We start from the raw sequence: 19293 nt of genomic DNA, 5'->3' as shown, positions 1-19293 counted from the left end.
ACATTCAGCAAGAAGTGGGGGGCATACCATGCAAGAAAGATGGCACTTTCTCACATATACTGGATCCGGTGACAACAGATGTCAATCTTCTCAGGGCGGACTTTAACTAGATCTCCAATAAGGTTTCCACAGCTGAGGCCAATATAACACAACTTCGACAAAGAGCCTGGCAGAACTGGTAGACCACCTAACTAAACAGGCGGCTTTGGCAGCGAAGTTAGAGGATCAGGAGAAGAGGGCCTGCTGGAACAATATCAGAGTGGTGGGGCTGCCGGAGGGGGCAGAGGGACAGTGTCTACCTTTTCCTGTAGGATTTGGTCCTTTAAACATTTGAGACTCAAATGCATGTCTATTTTCTTCGTGGTTGAGGGGGCCCACAGGGCCCTGATCTCTAGGCCACGACCGGCCACACCCCCACGCACAATCATAGCCTGGATCCTAAACTACTGAGACGCTATCCGGCACGCTGCGCACTCATATGGAGACTTGAAATATGAAAATGCAGTAATTTGTTTCTTCCCGGACTTCAAAGTACAAGTTAGATGCCAACATAGGTCGTTCGAGGCAGTAAAGAGGGAGCTCTGAGCCAAACATCTTAAATATGATGTTGTTCCCTGCCAGGCTCCGGGTTGTGGCCAAGAGGAAAACATGGCACTTCAACACGCCCGAAGAAACGTGGGAATGGCTGGAGGGCTGGCAAACAGTGGCGCGATGCTTGCCTTGGGAGGCGAGAAACAGGAAGATGGGGGCAACATCACGCCAAGTTGATCAGAGGAGAGCCGTAATGAGGCAGCGGACATGCATGATGAGAGGCAGCGCCAGCCAGAAAAGGAGCATTGACCGCGACAGCAGTCCGGGAACACTGAGTTGAAACGCAATAGATATCCTATTGCTTGGTGTTGGATTTGGGAAGGGATCGGGGAAACTGTGCGGGGGGGGTGGGAGTTCAAGCACAAAACTGACTATCACGGTCGTAGGCAAGACGAGCCGCACAAGGACACTCGGGTCAGACCTAGCCCACCCTGAAATAAGTTGATGCTAATTATTGGGCGACCGGCACTCTGTAAGTTGGGGGGGTCGGGAGTTTTACACCCACTAGGTAGGGTAGCAGAGAGGAGGTAGTTAAGGAATTGGGTTAGCTTTATGCAGTTGTTTTCATCTGTTTTGGAAGGGTCTGCTCTAAAGATACTAATACAGCATAGGAATAGAAGTGTGGAACAAGTGAGAAGGGGGAGGGGATTACATGCCCAGCGATCAGACCGATATGGTGAACAGGTGATCTGTCAATGTGTATATAGAAGGGAATGCAGGAAACTGGGGATAGGCGAGCCTGACTCTGGCAAAGTACACAAGGGGAGGGGGGTTTGTCATGTCATGTCATGTCATGTCCTGGAACGTGAATGGGTTGGAAAGTACGATAAAGCATACAGTAGTCCTACAAAGCATCTAGAGATCTGCCCCAGACGTGGTCCTCCTGCAGGAAACTCACTTGAGAGAGAGAGAATCATTGTAAAGCGTTGGATCGCTATGGATCTGCTATGCGGGTACATGCAGGTTATACTTCCGACTCAAGGGTGGGGGGGGGGGGGGGGAGTTTTGGTGAAGGTCTCAACTCAGTTAGGACTAGGGCAGGCATGGTATGACAAAATGGGCAGATAAGCTGCAATCTCTGGAACGTAGGAGGGAGTAACATTATACTTCTGCTCGATATGTCCCACTTCTCCCCCCCCCCCCCCCCCCCCCCCCCCCCCCCCCCCCCTCGATTACATGGGGTGACATTGCCGGAACAGGAAGGAGGCTTTAACGCTGATTTGGACTCCGTAAATGATAGAATTGCATGTAACAGGTCGGGCCGGGAAGGGACCCTCTGCAACGGTTTGTAGATGCAATGGGTCTGACGGATATATGGCGTGACTGGAAAAAGTGGAGCGGGTAATTGCCCCACGCCGGACGCACAGCCATTTAGTGCAGAGCAGAGATACCAAAAGTTACTCAAGTTCATCACAAATGTTTATTCCTGTTTTAAGTCATTGATGGTTCGTAGTTCACATGTTGGACACACTATGTTCACATTTAAACTCCTTAATGCTTTAGACATGCCATATCGAGCCTTATTCTATAGCATGGAATGTTACATAGGTACTCCTCGATTAGATACTTTCCCGTCACCCAATGCATTTCGTGCCTTTCTTGGCACTTCGTCAGGGGTTCACTACAATTTTAAAGAAACATGACTATTAGGTTACGTCTCAAATCAACCTTTGTTTATCAAATTATGCAACCAATAAGCCTCGTGTCTAATGAACATGCATGTATTTTAATGCTCACCCCATCGTCAACATATTACCCGCTGAAATTCATTCTAATTATCACTTGCGCAGGATTGACACAGGTGGATATAGTAACACTGGTATTCTAAGCTACGGGGAAATTAGAGTATTCCATTCCAAATTATATGAAGCCCATTAAAATGATACAATCTAACGTAGTCCATCAGTCTGATGTAAACTATAAAAACCTCCACCCCAATAGGACGTGTGGAGTATTTGGGAATGTCTCATAAACAAACTCTATGGATGTTGCACTTCGGGAATAAAAGTAGTGCCTATACTTAAAGTGCACCAACTGAAAGATATGAGGGCCAGATGCTTCATAAGATCATAAAATAATCAAAACAAATAGCGCCAAATTAACTATTTAGGACACATTTTACTCAATTGTCTGAGGATTACAGGGGCGGTGCACAAAATGTCTTAAATTGCCCTATACTCATCCATATGAAAAGAATGAGGCCAACTAAAGTAACCAAAATTGACAGAGGCGAATGAAGATTACGGAAGAACTAGAAGAGCATAAGATGTGAGCTGAAGGCATGCCTTTTGATTCTCACCATTTTTTTGATGTTACAAAGCATTAATGTACATGGTACTATTTATATCTAGCGTTAAGCCATAACAGAAATGGTCAGATCACAAATTATCTTCCCTCAGATCACAAAAAATGATCTTCCCTAGTTTGGTTTTGGGGAACACATTTGCAAGTCTTATCATTCTACCAACCTATAAACAGTTATAGGAAGTAATGGAGTTCCGTATCCAAGTTAAGTCCCTGAGTTGTGGATCTCCACCTACAGATCCATTTTGCTTCTAGTGGGCGTAAAGCAGTTTCCTATCTCCTCCCCTCTGCATATTGGGTAAGCGATCAATCACGTGAAATCTAAAATTACACCTATTGTTGCTTGAGGTACACGCATGGGACACTAGTGCATACGAAGAGTCTGTTTAGACACGCTCTTCTATGTTTAGTGCATGTTTTAAGGGGAAGTACCTTACTGCCTACATAGACTTTCCCACGTACACATATGATCACATAGATTACAAATCATGTCAGTTAATAGTGTCTGATAGTGTATGACCTGTTGGTGTTGACTTTGAGAGTCTTAGTGGTCTGTCCTAAGTGGCAGACATTGCACCCGCCACAAGGGTAAAATCCGACGGTCGGGTCAGCCAGGTGTCCTGCACCTTTTTTGCTAGGTCGTGTGTAACTAGGACACATTTCCTCTCTAATAGTCCTGCATCTTCTATACACCATACTAGGATTATCCTGCAAGAGATGGCCCACTCCGGGTACTCCCTTCAGTAAGTGCCAATGGTTTTTGAGTATTTTAAACCACTCTTGGTTCATAGTAGAGTTGGTCGTAATGAACGACAAACTTTCTTTGTTAGGCCTTTCTCTAGTTAGTATCAGGGTGTTCGTCTGTTAGCTCTCTCAACTGCTGGTGAAAGTACAGGATCCCTGTATCCACGTCGCCTCAGTAGTTGTGGTTTATTTTTAATTTTATTTTTTTATTCTGATGGATACATCTGCCAGTGGATTCCTCACCTTGTGAGTAACCCTTGCGCCAGCAACATTCGGAAACTTTTGTAGCAGTCCACGCCGATGAGGTCGAAGACTACGTCAGAGACACGGCTCCGCTCGCGACTCCGCTGACGTCACCGGCTCCATAATAAGACCTCGTCGGCGTGATGACGTCAGTTCCCTTTTTTTCCGCGCTGTCGAAGCCAACGGATTTCGGGAATCGCTGTTGGCGTCATGGATACTTTGTGTATTTTCATTGTTGTTTCCTGTCTTCTTTGAAGATGTCGACGAAGAAGTCTGGATTTAAGCCTTGCCGGGAGTGTGGCAAGCATATGTTCATCACTGACCCACATGAGGACTGTGTGTGGTGTTTATCCTCTGACCACGATGTGGGTGGCTGTACCAGCTGCCATAAAATGAGCTCAAAGGCTCTGAAAGAACGGGAGGCAAAACTCTTTATTGCCAAGATGAAGAAAGAGAAGAGAGGGAGGAGGAGATCGAGGTCTCGATCGAGGTCGAAGTCTACTTTGGGGCATGCTTCGAGAGCTAAGAAGCACAAGAAGAAGAGAAGGCACTCCTCTTGGCACCATTCTGACAAGAGCACGGCGCCGAAGTCACCGGCTCGATGTCGAAGGGACTCCGTCTCTCCTTCTCCTGTGCCGGGTTCGCCTGCTGGTCCTTCATCTCCAGTGGTCTCTTTTGTCTCCGGCTTCGCCAGTTCCAGTCCGGACTCCGACGCCTGTTCCATCTCCGGCCCCGGAAGAACTTCAAGCCCCGGGTGAGCCTGCGACGCCATTGAACTCACCGTCGGCGCCGGTTGGCCCGAGTCCAGTGGGGCCTGACCAGTATCCTGCCTTTCCTGGGCCAGGTCAGGACCCCTCGCATTACTTAAATGCGATGTATGGGGTATTTGCTCGTGCCATGTATGCCCCTGGTGCACCTACGGGTCCGATGGGTCCTTTGGCCTTTAACTTAGGGGTGCCGCAGGTGTATCCTCAGGCCCCTTTCTATCCATTTTATCCAGCGACGCCGTCTTGGAATCCTCCGGCTCCGAGAACGTCGATGCCGCTTCCATCTTCGCAGGCTCGACCTCGTTCGACGCCGATGGCTCCGCTGGATCCACGTTCGACGCCGATGGCTCCACCGGCGCCGTCGGAGTCTATTACGGCACCGCCGACGATTCGAATTCGCTCCAGGAGGGAGACTCGGAGGATTATTGAGGAGCAGAGATACCTTCAGGAGGAGGCGGAGGATGGAGAATTGGTGGAGTCTGATTAGGTTTTTGACGAGCTTAAGGAAGCTAGTGGCTTGGACCTGTCTCCTGAGTGGGAGATTACTCCGCCATCTGATGAGCCATCCAAGGATGTCGCACCCTACCATGCAGTCGTCATAAGGAGAGCTGCGGAGTTGCTTGATCTCCAGCTTCCTACAACAGAGTTTAAGTCAAACATTTTGACTGAAGTGTTGCATTCTCCAACGGCGGTATCAGAGCCTCTGCTTCCCTTTAATGAGGCCATTGTGGAACCTGTATTGGAGGTGTGGCGCAAACCTTTTTCTGCTCCTGCGGTCTCAAAGACTATCGCTAGGAGATCCTGAATTTTTGTCGTCTCATCCGTCACCTGAGAGCCTGGTAATTCAAGCGGCTTGTTCTGGAAAGTCTAAGGGGGCTTTTCCACAGGTCCCTGGGGATAGAGAGGCAAAAAGGCTGGACCAGTCGGCAAAGAAGGTGTTTTCATCTGCCAGCATGGCCTTGAAGTCGACTAACGCCACATGTCTCTTGGGACGCTATGTTCACGCGCTGATGGACTCTGCTAAGAAACTGGTGCCGAAATTGCCTGAGGATGATAGATCTGGATTTAACGACATCTTGGCTGATGCTCAGGCGGCTGCGCGGCAAGTGATCCAAAGTGGGCTGGACACTGCGGATTCTGTTGCAAGGATCATGGGGGTCGTCTGTTGCAACTAGGAGAAGTGCTTGGTTGAGAAGGTCGGAGTTCTCTCAAGATGTACAGTCAACCCTATTGGATCTACCGTTTGATGGGTCTGGCCTATTTGGGGAAAAAGGCAGATGCTGCTCTGGAAAGATTCAAGGAGAGCAAGGCAACTGCTAAATCTTTGGGACTCCAGTCTCAGTCGAGAGGGTCTTTTAAGAGGTACAGAGGTTTTGGAATAACATCTTTTCGTACCTATAGGCAGACTCTGCAGCTGCAACAGCAGCAAAGTTCCTCGTCGAGAGGTTAGAGGAAGAATCGGGGGTCGCACACGTGGCCGTCAGCTCTCCTCTTCACCTCCCACCTCCGAAAAACAGCCCTAGATCCGACATTCCGGATCATGCTGGTCCTGTGGGGAGCCGGCTTACCCATTTTCTACAAGATTGGGAATCTGTAACTACAGATCTCTGGGTTCTACATCTTGTAGTAAATGGGTACGCCCTTCCCTTTCGGGAATTCCCTCCAAATTACCCTCCTTGTCAAGGGGCTTGCTCGGAGGACCACCGTCTTCTCCTGCAGGAGGAAGTCCTGAAGTTGTTTCAGAAAGGTGCGATAGAGGTGGTTCCAGAGCAGGAGAGGGGTCAGGGATGCTACTCCCGGTATTTTCTGATTCCGAAAAAGGACGGCAGGTTACGGACGATATTGGACCTCAGAATCTTGAATCTTTATCTAAAGCAAGAAGTTCAAGATGCTCACCATTGCTCAGGTTCTGCAAGCGCTGAATCAGGAGGACTGGATGGTGTCCATCGACTTGCAGGATGCGTATTTTCACATCCCAATCCTGAAGTTGCACAAAGTATCTCCGTTTCACGGTAGGGTCGCAACATTATCAGTTTGCGGTCCTACCGTTTGGTCTTACTTCTGCACCTCTGGTCTTCACGAAGGTGATGGCAGCCCATCTCAGAAGGTCAGGGATCTCAGTTTTCCCCTATCTGGACGACTGGCTGATCAAAGCGGAGTCGTCGGAGAAGGTGTTGCATCATCTGCGGGATACAACTCAACTGTTGTACAACTTGGGTTTTTCAATAAACGTGCCCAAATCTCACCTGGTGCCCTCTCAGCGCAACCTGTTCATAGGTACGGTACTGGACACTACTGTGTGTCGAGCATTCCCTCCTCCTCAAAGGATTCTCGACATTCAGGAAATGATTCCTTTATTTTACAACGGAGAGGTCGTTCCAGTTCTGAAGGTCCTTCGCCTGCTCGGTCTGTTTGCTTCCTGCATCCTGTTGGTCAACCATGCACGCTGGCACATGAGGGCACTCCAGTGGTGCCTCCGCAAGCAGTGGTATCAGCACAAGGGAGATCTCAGGGAGTCTGAGGATCTCCAGAGAAGCTGCAGCGGATCTGTCTTGGTGGAGTGTGGAGGGCAATCTGTCTCAAGGAAAGCCCTTTCATCTTCCTCCATCGGTGGCCACAGTGATAACGGATGCATCCACCTTAGGGTGGGGTGCTCATCTGGGGGATCTGGAGATCAAGGGTCTTTGGTCTCCAGAGGAAAGGTTGCTTCACATCAACCTTCTGGAGTTATGGGCGATACGTTTGGCGCTGAAGGCCTTCCTCCCTTCCCTTCGCGGTCCGTCGGTTCAAGTCCTGACGGACAACACTACCGCAATGTGGTATATAAACAAACAGGGAGGAGTGGGGTCTCTTTGTCTCTGCGTCTGTGGTCCTGGGCTCAGGACCATCGGATTTGTTTTATGGCAAATCATCTGGCCGGGGTGCTGAACGTACGTGCGGACAGTCTCAGTCAGCAGTTCTCCGCCGATCACGAGTGGAGGCTTCATCCGGAGGTAGTTCGTCACGTCTTTCGGATGTGGGGGGGGCTCTTCGGGTGGACCTGTTCGCCACTCACGAGAATGCTCACTGCCCGTTATTCTGCAGTCTCTAGTATCCGATGCAGGGAGCGTTGGGGGACGCGTTTCAGTTGAGTTGGGGCTCACGACTCCTTTACGCGTTTCCTCCCATACCCTTGATTCCTCGGGTTCTGAGGAAGGTTCGCCAAGACCGGGCCCAAGTCATATTGATTGCCCCGGATTAGCCAAGAAGGGTGTGGTACACAGATCTTCTCCACCTCTCCTCGTGCCCTCCGCTCCGTCTCCCTCTGAGGGCAGACCTCCTCTCGCAGTCGGAGGGGCAGGTTCTACACCCCCACCTCCAGAGCTTACACCTTCATGCCTGGAGATTGAACGGGGCAACCTGAATTCATTCTCTCTCCCACCGGATGTGGTGGATGTTATTTTATCGGCCAGACGACACTCCACCAAATCTATTTATTCATATAGGTGGTCTAAATTTGATCTCTGGTGTGGAGAGGTCCATTGATCCTTTGAAGGCTCGTCTTTCTAATATTTTACAGTTTGCCCTTTCTCTTGCCCAGCAAGGCTTTGCTGTGGCTACTGTGAAAGGATATTTGTCGGCTCTATCGGCTTTCCTTTGTTTGCCGGATCAGCCGTCGCTGTTCAAGTCTCCTATTCTTCGTTTTTATAAAGGACCTTACAAACGAGTTTCCTCCAGCTCCCTTTATTATGCCTCAATGGGACTTGAACCTTGTATTAACCTATCTTATGGGTTCTCCCTTCGAGCCCTTACACAAGTGTCCCCTGAGGCTCTTGTCTTTTAAGACGGTATTCCTTGTCGCAATCACCTCGGCAAGGAGGGTAAGTGAGCTTCAAGCTCTAAGTTCGAAACCCCCATTCTTGACCATTCATGCTGAACGAATGGTACTCAGGACCAGGGCTGCGTTTTTGCCTAAGGTGGTAACTCCCTTCCATTTGGGGCAGTCCATTACACTTCCTTCTTTCTATCCTCCCCCCCCCCCCCCCCCCCCCCTCCCTCACCCTTCCAAGGAGGAGGAGAGACTTCACCGCTTGGACCCTAAGAGGGCGGTGAGCTTTTACCTGAACAGGACAAAAGACTACAGGATTGATGACCAGCTCTTTGTGGGCTTTGCTGGCTGCAGGAAGGGTCGTGCGGTGCACAAGCGCACCCTTTCCAGATGGATTGTACTATGCATCAAGATATGCTACTCCCTAGCTGGTAAGGAGCCTCCGGAGGGTTTGAGGGCTCATTCTACCAGAGCAAAGTCTTCTACATCTGCCTTATCTAGGGGTGTTCCTGTGGAGGACATTTATAGGGCGGCAACTTGGGCCTCCCTCCACACCTTTGCAAAACATTATTGCTTGGACACAGAGGTGAGGAGGGACGGACACTTTGCTCGATCCGTCCTTCAGGACTTTCTGGTATAGGGGGATGGACACCCTCCTCCGGGAGTGGGGACTGCTGTGGAATCTATTCACAAGGTGAGGAATCCACTGGCAGATGTGTCCATCAGAAGAACAAGTTACTTACCTTCGGTAACGCTTTTTCTGGTGGATACAGTATCTGCCTGTGGATTCCTCACTGACCCACCCGCCTCCCCGTTGTCCATCCTTCTATACCTGCAATTCTGTTGATGGTATTTCAAAATGTTTGGTTACTGTCAAGGGCATTGTTTTTCTTGTGCCTTGTTATTTATTTTCCACACTGTGTGTTGATTTGCATATCATGTACTGTGTGTGTGTGTATGTATATATATATATATATATATATATATATATATATATATATATATATATATATATTTCACTGAAAAAACCATAGGTTTCACACAGGTTATAGTTAGCTGGACATTTTACTCGTAAAAAACCAATGAAATTCCCCCGTTATAGTTAGTGCAGGCAACTATAACTCACGCGACCGCAATCCTCTGCTGATGACATATGTGTCTTTATGAAAAAAAAATATTTGTAATATATGTATAGCTAAAATTTAATGGAAGAAGACATGGGCAAATAAGTGTCTAAATACAGTATTAGCATCAGCAGAGGATTGCGGTCGCGTGAGTTATAGTTGCCTGCACTAACTAGAACGGGGGAATTTCATTGGTTTTTTACGAGTAAAATGTCCAGCTAACTATAACCTGTGTGAAACCTATGGTTTTTTCAGTGAATTTGCAAGGTTTTTTTAAATGCGAATTCCTAACTATAACGTGTGTGAAACCTATATTTTTTTTCAGTGAATTTGTACGGTTTTTTAAATGCTAAGTTACTTTACGCCATTCGTGGCGTGCGCGCCCACTTAACGCAGTTCGTTCCATGCGCGCACAGTGAGCACGCGGTGCGCTTCGCGCACCGCGCGCCCACTTTACACAGCGCCGTGCACGCACGGTGGGCACGCGGTGCGCTACGCGCACCGCGTGCCCACGTTACGCTGGATGGGCCATGTACGCACGATGCGCTTCGCGCACCGTGCGCACATGTGGGACATATTATGCGCTTCGTTGTGAATGGTAATCTTTTAAATTTTCGTTAATTATATATGCCGTGCACAATTGGTGCCCTTCAGGCACCATTTGTACACGGGGTGTGGAGAGTGTGGCAATTTTTTTTTTTAATACTTTTTACCGTACAAGTACGGTAAGCGTAATCGGCGATTTTTCGAAAAAAAATAAAATTGACTTTTTGGCCTTGGGGGTTCTTTGGGGACACCTTCATCAAGGCTAGGTGGTTAGGAGCTTTCTAAACAGCCCCTTCACATGTTTTTTGCCTTTGTTTTTCCTCACCCCCCTCAGAGTGCGAGAGAGAAAATGGCGGCCGCCGCTTCCTGGTTTCGACCGATTCGAATGTTTACTAAGATCTAACAGCCAATCAGGATCGCGCTCGCGCACGTCACCGTACGCGTACGGTAAGCTTACCGTAAGCGCACCGTAAGCTGCCACAGATATATATTGATTTTAAATGCTATTTTCTCAGGAACTACTGAACAGATTTACACCAGACCTACAAAAGGCACTTCCTTGACCTGAGGACTACCTCTCTGCCAAATTTCAAGTAACTCTGTTCAGCCGTTCGGGCTGTAGCTGTGTCTAAAGGTCCTATGGAAAAATGCATGGGGAAAAACGCGTTTTGGGACCCCCCTTTTTTCTCAGCCCCTGCTTGACGAATCCCCCCGAGACTTTCAGGGTAGGAGCGGAGCGTAGCGCCCCACCTATTTTGAAAATTTCGCGAGGATTTGTCGACCGGCGCCAAAGTTATTCCAAATAGAATGTTGCGGTTTTCCTATGGAAACAGGGTCCTAACTATAACTACCTACTGGCGACCGCCAGTAGGTAATTATTTATATATATATATATATATATTCTTTTCCTTCTCCAGGTGCTCTGATCTGCCCACCGCCTCCAGAACAGAGGGCGTGTCGACGAACGGACCGCCAAAGCCCGGCCCGAAAATCTCAGCAAAAGATTCCTTTTGAAAAAAGGAAAGTCGACGCCTTGTCTGTTGCGCACAGATTTATTTTGTCAGCACAAACGTTAAGACGCGTTTCGCCTGTGGAACAGGCTTGTTCACTAACAATTCGCATAAAGTTTTTGGCCACCTTTAAACAAACAGTGATTACGTGATACGTGATGAACTACAAAATAATAGATAGTGTAAACAGACTGGTAGTTCCCTGCAGAATCAGCTCATGTAATGGCTCATGGTTACAATTATGGACAGTCGATAAGTTATACACACAATTTCATGCCTCAACGCCGCTTATAAATTGTATACAGTAATTATTGTACCAATTTCTAAACTTAAGGCAAACAATTCACATTTGTAAATGAAATTGAGATAAAGAGATTCGAACCATGGATATAACATTGTTATCAATGCATGGACAGCCCCAGTGGGCTATTGCCGCAATAGACTAATTAGTACAAACAATACAGATAAGCCACGGTTACGAAGAGTCAGGTCCAAGTGGGCAGGCTTGGCACTGGTCTAAAATCATGAGCCAATTCATTGAGACCACCTCTAAATTACATTAGTCTGTATAAAGTGCTTGTGCTATAATTAAAATAAGTTCTTAACATATTGAATCTTCAAATTAAGTTAAAATCAAGCTAGGGAGAGCGGCGGGAATGGGTTTATAGGTGTGTGGGGAAGTCCTCTTCAATATTGAGGCCTTCAGGAATTTTTGTATTGAGACGTATGATATAACTTGACTCTAATTGTCTCAATCTTTTCACTTGATCACCTCCCCTTACGCTCATAGGGACTGCATCGATTACAGAGTACTCCAAACCCACGGTGTTTCTATTGTGGTACTGATCAAAGTGCCTTGCCACAGGGTATGTTTTATCTCCATTCTTGATGGCCCTTAAGTGCTGAAGGATACGCTTATGTACAGGCAGGATCGTGCTGCCCACGTACTGGAGGCCACATGGGCACCGCAGCACATAGACAGCAAAATCCGTCCTGCAGGAGTACTGGCCCCTAATCTTGTTTTCATGGGGCAATAGGCCTCCTGAGAAAGTAGATGTGTATTTGCCATGAATACACGCCTTGCATTTTGCACATTTGGCAAAACCATCCTTTCTTTTAAGCCAAGTTTTGGGCGCCTGCGCCTGGGTCGGTGGTAGCATATTGGAGACCAGGGATTGTTTCAGGGATTTAGCTTTTCTGAAGGTAATTAGGGGTTTACGTCCCACTAATTTCTTCAGTATAGGGTCATTGGCAATAATATGCCAATGTTTTTGTAGGATCTTACGCAAGCTGCCCTCTTGGGTGTTAAAGTTAGTGATTAATCTACACTGATCTTCATTGGCAGTAGCTTGCATATCTGGCTTCTGCTCCCGGCTAAAGAGTATTTCTTCCCTCGATTTCTTTTGTGCTTTCACAACTGCTATATCGACCCATGCCCGGGGATATCCTCTTGCTAGAAAGCGTTCCCTTAAGCACCCCAGTTCTACATTCAAATCTTGAGTGTTGCTGCAATTCCTCATAGCCCTAAGGCATTCGCCATAGGGAATACTTCTCACCAAGTTCTTTGGGTGGAAGCTGGAGGCATGCAGCAAGGTATTGCCATCCGTGGCTTTGCGGTACAGGTTGGTCTCTAGTTTGTCATTAGCAATAAAAACAGTCACATCCTCACTGCTGTTTCCGGAGTGCTATAATTCCCGTGGAGTTTCCTGGGTCTTGGGGCAGGGGGGTTGCAGGCGCAAATGGCCGTGTCAATCCTTCACATCCTGAACTTCCTGTTTCAGCGCCATTGCCTAGATAGACTGCTGTTTATTGTTTACGTTCATCATTCTGCCTGCCATTTTTCGCTGCTGGGAAACTGTTTGGCGCCTGATCCTTTCATCCTCTTCTATTATAAAATGTAAACCTTTATTATCCTTGTCTCCTATTTGGGCCGTTCAGAGACTGAGAGTATGCTAACGTCGAGATTTTGCACCCCGAGGTGCTGACTGTGATAGACTTGCTTTCTGCTATTCGGACTGTCTAGCGGCCGGCCCCGGGGGTTGTAGGCCCATACGTGTAATTGATTGAAATGTCAATAAAGGTTTTCAAAAAAAAAAGTCACATCCAGAAAATTGACATTGGTCTTGCTAATGTCATGTGTTAGCCTTAGGTTCAGGTTGTTGACCTGTAGACCATTAACAAAATTGCTGGCACTCTCTTGGCATCCTTTCCAGACAACAAAAAGGTTGTCTATGTAACGACACCAAAATATCACGTTATCCTGCCATTCTTTAGGAAACTGTTTGGACCACCTGCTCCTCCCACCAGCCCATATGCAAATTCGCATAGCTGGGGGCGAAGCAGGTGCCCATCGCAGACCCGCATATCTGATGAAACAATTCACCATTAAAAAGAAAATATTTGTTGCTTAGGCAAGTAGAGATCATTGTTAACAGCATCTGAGTGTGGTGCCATAACTGTAACGGTCTTTCTCCCAAATAATGTTTTACGGCATTAAGGCCATCTGTGTGCCTGACGCTCGTGTAGAGGGTTGTGGCATCGACTGTCATCAGTAAGTAATCTGGTTCCCACGGTATGTCATAAATTTTGCGCAGGAAGTCACCCGTATCCTGAATAAAGGACGGGAGCTTCTTCACCATGGGAGCTAAGAAGTAATCAACATACTTGGAGGTATTTTCAAGGGCACTGGCAATTGCCGAAATAATCGGCCTGCCCGGGGGGTTTACCATGTTCTTATGCACTTTGGGTATTAAGTATAATACCGGTGTTGTTGGATTACTGATTTTCAAAAATAACATTTCATCGTTACTGATTAAACCATGCCTAAACCAATCCAGCAACAGATCATTATACTTTTCATGGCTGGCACTCATCGTACTCATGCTAACTCTCACATAGTTCGATTTATTGTTGAGTTGCTTGTACGCTTCTTTGAGGTATTGGTCTTTTCCCCACAGGACCACATTGCCCCCTTTTGTCCGCATCACGGACAATACATGCATCGTTATTAGTCAATTTTTTCACTAACGCATGGTACTCTTTATCACGCTGAGTAAACGATTGTTTTTTTGCTTTTAATGTGCAACATAGATTCTTAACATCATTGACCACTAGATCATGGTACACATCTACAGAGTCCCTGCTGGTCATTGGGGTGAATTTGGATTTCAGCTTAAAACTGGTAGGTGCCCTTTGCTCAATGTTCAAGTTTTCATTGTGCACTAGGTCAAGTGCCTGCTGCAGCGTACTGGGCACTTCTGCGCTGTAGATGTATCCTGGCCAGTGTCATTATTCAAGTTTGCCATTACCATCATCAGGTTCATATCATCCACTGCTAATTCGGCAGATACATCCGCTGGTAACCCTTTGCTTTGTCCTGCCGAACGTTTAGGTGCAAAACATTTTTTTTAAGCTTTAGCGTTCTTGTAAACTTGAAAATGTCCACTCTGGTCTGAACATAGTTGATATCAGCTCTAGGACAATAAGATAAACCCAATTTCAAGATATCTTGTTCCTTATCAGATAGTACAATGTCTGTGAGGTTAATGACTGTGGCGGCCTTGTTCAGCTCTACTTGTTGGTTTTCATTGATTTCTTGTTGCCACCGTTTGAATTGCTTTGCGCCGTCGCTGCCTCTTCCTCTTGGAGGCCTTGCATTTGGCAATGGGCGCGGGCGCAGATTGAACCGTCTTTCCTCTCTTAAAAAATCGAATTCATCAATGACTGTAGGAATTTGTGCTCCACTGCTCGGCCCTTCTTCCAAGTCCGTATCCAACTCTGAACTTTGTAGACTGCTCGGATCAGATTGTTGATTCTTGTTACCGCTGGCAGCACTGAGTTTTTGTTTGCGCAGATTGTCAAACTTCCTAGCAAAAGTGTAGATCTGACCTCGATCATAATCAATTTTGTCACGCCGAAACTTTAGCGCCTTCCTTTCCTTGATTGTATTTTCCAGTTTGGATAGGCGGTCTTTCATTCCCCCCCCATGAATTTAGTGATTACGTCCTGGTCTGATTCTTTCTCCAGTATTAGCAAAATCTGGCTAATTTCCTCCAGGATCTTGGCGCGATCAATTTCTGCGTATTTAACAAGGATAGCTAACATTCTGCTAGAAGCTTCTTGGTTGTTGTCCGCCCATTCCCTTAGCATTTCAGGATTGGGGTCCTCGTAGGTGGGTGCCACCAGTATCCTAAGTCCTCTTGGAATCCTCTTGACCTCAAGATAACGCTGTAATGATTTGGCTTCCCACCATTTTGACAATTCTGAGCGCTTCAGCTTCTCCAGTCTCCTCAGGCGCGCCGTCACATCAGAGATTTTGGCACTACCCACCGAAGCAGAACTCATATGAACGACAGTTGTTGCATCAGTAAATATCAAAAGCGCCGCCTCCTCCCTTTCTTGTAATTCTACAGCTGACATTATTACTCAAGTAGTATGGTTGGGTTATATATATATATATTGCTGTCAGTCCGTCCGTGTGCCTCGAAGGCACGGAAAAAAGGGGCGGATCTGACGTCATCACGCCGACGAGGTCGTCTTATGGAGCCGGTGAAGTCAGCGGAGTCGCGAGCGGAGCCGTGTCTCTGTGACGTCGTCTTCGACCTCATTGGCGTGGACTGCTACAAAAGTTTCCGAATGTTGCTGGCGCAAGGGATATTCACTAGGTGAGGAATCTATAGCCAGATACTGTATCCACCAGAAAAAGCGTTACCGAAGGTAAGTAACTTGTTCTTCCGGACTATGAATTCTGTATCGCTTTTCTTCACTGCAGTTTCTCTTAATCCGTACCAACTCCCCATAGGGGATTGCTTTCTTGGTACTGGAGGGATGCGAACTCTGAATGTAACAAACTGTTGACCGCTGCCTCTTTCCTAAATAGGGTACTTTGCAAAATGTTGTTCTGCACATATAACAAGTCAAAAAATTGGATCTTGGATTGGGACATCATCCTAGTAAATTTTAAATTGAATGAATTACTTTTCAGATGTGCAAAATATGATTTATAGGCAGTTTCTGTCTGGGACCATATGATCAAAATATCGTCCATGTAGCTCCCCCAAAAATTGATGGACTTAGTCCAAGCTGCAGCTGCCGGGGCCCAGGCGTACACCAATTCCACCCTCCCCATTAATAAATTAGTGCAGTCCCCTGTAGTTTAAAGCAGGTGTCATCATAGAGGAAATAGTTGTTGTTCAGAATCGGGGCAATCATGTCCAGTAACCTTTTGCTGTGGTCATAATGGCTAGCTCATCGTGATGACAAAAAATGCTCTAGCTCTACAACCAAAGTCCTCTCTTATACAAGTCTAAAGGGACTCTACATCTAGAGTGCAGAGCCACAATGAATCTGCCCTTGCAAGACCATCTAATTTATTAAGTAGGTTGGTAGTGTCTTTTAATGTAGGACGGGAGATTGCATACCATTGGTTGGAGAAAGGAGTCTACGAACTGGGCCATTGGTTCCGTTGGGGAACCTATGCTGGAGATAATTGGTCTACCTGGTGGAAATTTCTCCTGGTTTGTATCTTTTACCGAAAATACACAAGGATGTCTAGGGTGGTCCACCCGTAGAAATGTATACTCCTCTTAGACAAGAGACCAATCTCTCTCCAATGATTCAGTTTATCATTGATCACAACAGACGCGCAGGCAAATGGGTTGGCATGCAATTTTTTTTTTTTGTAATGCACTGTATTGGATAGCTGCCTATATACCTCAGATTCATTGTCTCTTATGTTCATCAGTACAATGTTACCCCCTTTGTCCGCTTCCCGTACTGTAAGATCGTTGTTGTTGTTCCTGATCTTAGACGAGGAGTTTCTCTCTACCTTGCTATGGTTGTCTTTAACAAAGGTTTTGTGTGATAATTTTTTATGTCCTCTAGTTCATGGAGGTCAAGAGTGACCTGGTGATTGGAAACTTAGATACTGTTGAGATGGGCTCCCTGTGGAGTGAACTTATTACGTAAATGTAGACCGCTCTGTCGTGTAGTCTTGTGCTATACACAAGTCATCCATCACTTCAACAGACTGTACATTTTCATTCTTCAATGAGAGCAACAGAGAAACATCTTTAATGAGACGCACTCCAGAGGAAACCGAATTGCTTGTGCTGGATGGTTTATTGATGGTGTAAAAAAAAAAAAGACATTTCAATTTAGCCTGTTTTGTGAACTTGAATAAGTCAACATGTATGTCAGAGAAATTTCCTTAGTTAACAGGACAAAAACCCAACCCCTTGTTAAGGGCAGATAATGAGTGTTCATTCAATATGTAGTCAGAAAGATTAGCAACCAAGTTGTCAGTCATAGGTAGCGCATTAGTTTTAGATGGTCCTGTTGTATCCGTCCCTATTGCCTGTTCTGCCTTCTCTTCTGATTTCGAGTCTGAACACCTTCCTTTGTGTCTGTTCTTTCTTCTCCCACCCCACCCCCCCCCCTTCTGATCTTGTGTTGGGCTTTTTTAGTCTGTTTCCTATTCTAAAGCGTTGAAACTCTTCTTAAAAAAAAAAAAAAAGTCGCTGAGCTATTTAGCTGTACTCTGGTTTCATTGGCTCCACTTGGTCCTGCTTCCTTTATAGAAGAGACATCAGAGCTACTGATTGCGCTCGAGACGCCTAATAGCATCCTGGGGTATGTTTGCAACTGGTTTGACAGTAACTATGTCATCAAAACGTCTGGCAAACATGTAAATCTGTCCTCTGGTGTAGTCCCCATCGTCTCTCCCGATTTTAGTTAGCTTGCGCTCTTTAACCAGTTTCTGATGTTTGACTGTCTGTTCTTTGAGAATAACGTAGTTCTTGTCGGTGGCTTCTTTAAGCCCGAGGTCCTTGATCTCTCAAACTCTTGATTTACTCCCTGAGTTTAGCACATTTCCTATCTGAGTGCTGGATCAATACTTTCATCATTGTAAAAGAGGAATTCTGTAAATTTTCCTCCCAGTCAGTAAATCTGGGTCCAAGTCATTGAAATCAGGGAATGTAAGCATTCTCTGTCCTCTAGGAATCCTCTTATTATCCAAGTATCTTTTTTTAAGTGACCCCGTCTCACCATTTGGACCATCGCTTTTTTTTTTGTTTGTTATTTTAAGCCTTTCCAGCCTCTGAAATTTTGATTTGAGACCTACCTGTCCAGTAGCCTTGGTTTTACTAGAATCATTAGTGGAATGTTTAGAGCTAAAGAGATCCGTGGCCATCTCTTCTGTCATCGTCAAAGGACATGATACTAACCTAGTGTTTAATAAAAAGTCCTTATATAAAGGTAGAAGATAGTGTGGAGGCTACCCTTCAAAAAGCTTAAACAGAGTCTCTGTGGCAGGGTGTATGCTGCCGCACCACTACCGATGGTATCCAAAAAGTAAGAATGATAGGGGAACCCTTATGAGGTTTCCTATACGGTCTCACAAATTGCCCACCTCTGAAGACCAGCCACCGTTAATGGTCTTGAATGCAACATATATAAACAAGAGGCACATGTACAGAGACAATTGCACAACAATCGTTGGGTTCAATCCACAACATACACGAGTGAAAATGACAGGAACAAGTTTTGGCCTGATGTGAGATCTTTAATACGTTAAATTTTTTTATTTTTTTTTATATTTCCACCACAGTCATGAACGGAAGGAAAAACTACCTGGGTGGACCTGTTAAACGGAGTTAGCTTGTGTTTTTGTTAGGATTAATGGAACTATGCATTAATCGGTTTTATTGGTTTCACCATTGTGAAGAAAGGAAAGGCAATACTGAAGACAACCTATTCTGCATTAAGCAGTGTTTATCCAGGTCAAACGATCCTCCAGAGTGAGGCTCCAAGTACAGCCCTGGCTCCCAACCTGGACATCATCCAGGTCTGAGGGCTTCTGTCCATGTTTTCGTCCGACATTACTGTCTAGGTTCACTGATCTGCTGGGAGTGCCATTTTGCCTCTTTGGTCTGCAGGACAACTTGTGCAAGTCTATTTGTCTCTTCTTCTTCCTCCTTTTAAAGAGAACCTGGCTAGACGTATTAGAAGGATATTGATCTTTGGTAATGGTTATGCTGTGATCTGGGATCTATTCACTAGATTACTCTATTCCTCATTCTGTGGAGTGGACTTTCAGTAGTTAAGGAGGTTCCAAGTTAGCTTTGCAGCACACCAATTTTGTCAGTCGTTTCTTT

At 46.2% G+C, this 19293-nt stretch overlaps 1 protein-coding gene and 2 long non-coding RNA genes across 4 annotated transcripts in view; 1 reads left to right on the top strand and 2 right to left on the bottom strand.

Moving 5' to 3' along the window:
• LOC146812512 (uncharacterized) overlaps positions 1-19293 on the bottom strand; it is a 480077-nt gene that overhangs the window by 76442 nt on the left and 384342 nt on the right. The gene's annotated exons all lie outside the window — the stretch shown is intronic.
• The window catches only part of LOC146812516 (targeting protein for Xklp2-A-like), an 89196-nt gene that overhangs the window by 23792 nt on the left and 46111 nt on the right, over positions 1-19293 (top strand). The window lies entirely within an intron of this gene.
• Positions 1718-19293, bottom strand: part of LOC146812517 (uncharacterized) — a 59698-nt gene continuing 42122 nt past the window's right edge. The window contains exon 2 of the long non-coding RNA XR_014966869.1: positions 1718-1758. This is a non-coding gene — a long non-coding RNA (uncharacterized LOC146812517). The remainder of the gene's footprint in view (positions 1759-19293) is intronic.

The sequence above is a fragment of the Triturus cristatus genome, chromosome 7 (genome assembly GCF_964204655.1).
Source record: "Triturus cristatus chromosome 7, aTriCri1.1, whole genome shotgun sequence".
Lineage (NCBI taxonomy): Eukaryota > Metazoa > Chordata > Amphibia > Caudata > Salamandridae > Triturus > Triturus cristatus.
This window is presented reverse-complemented; position numbering and strand designations above follow the sequence as displayed.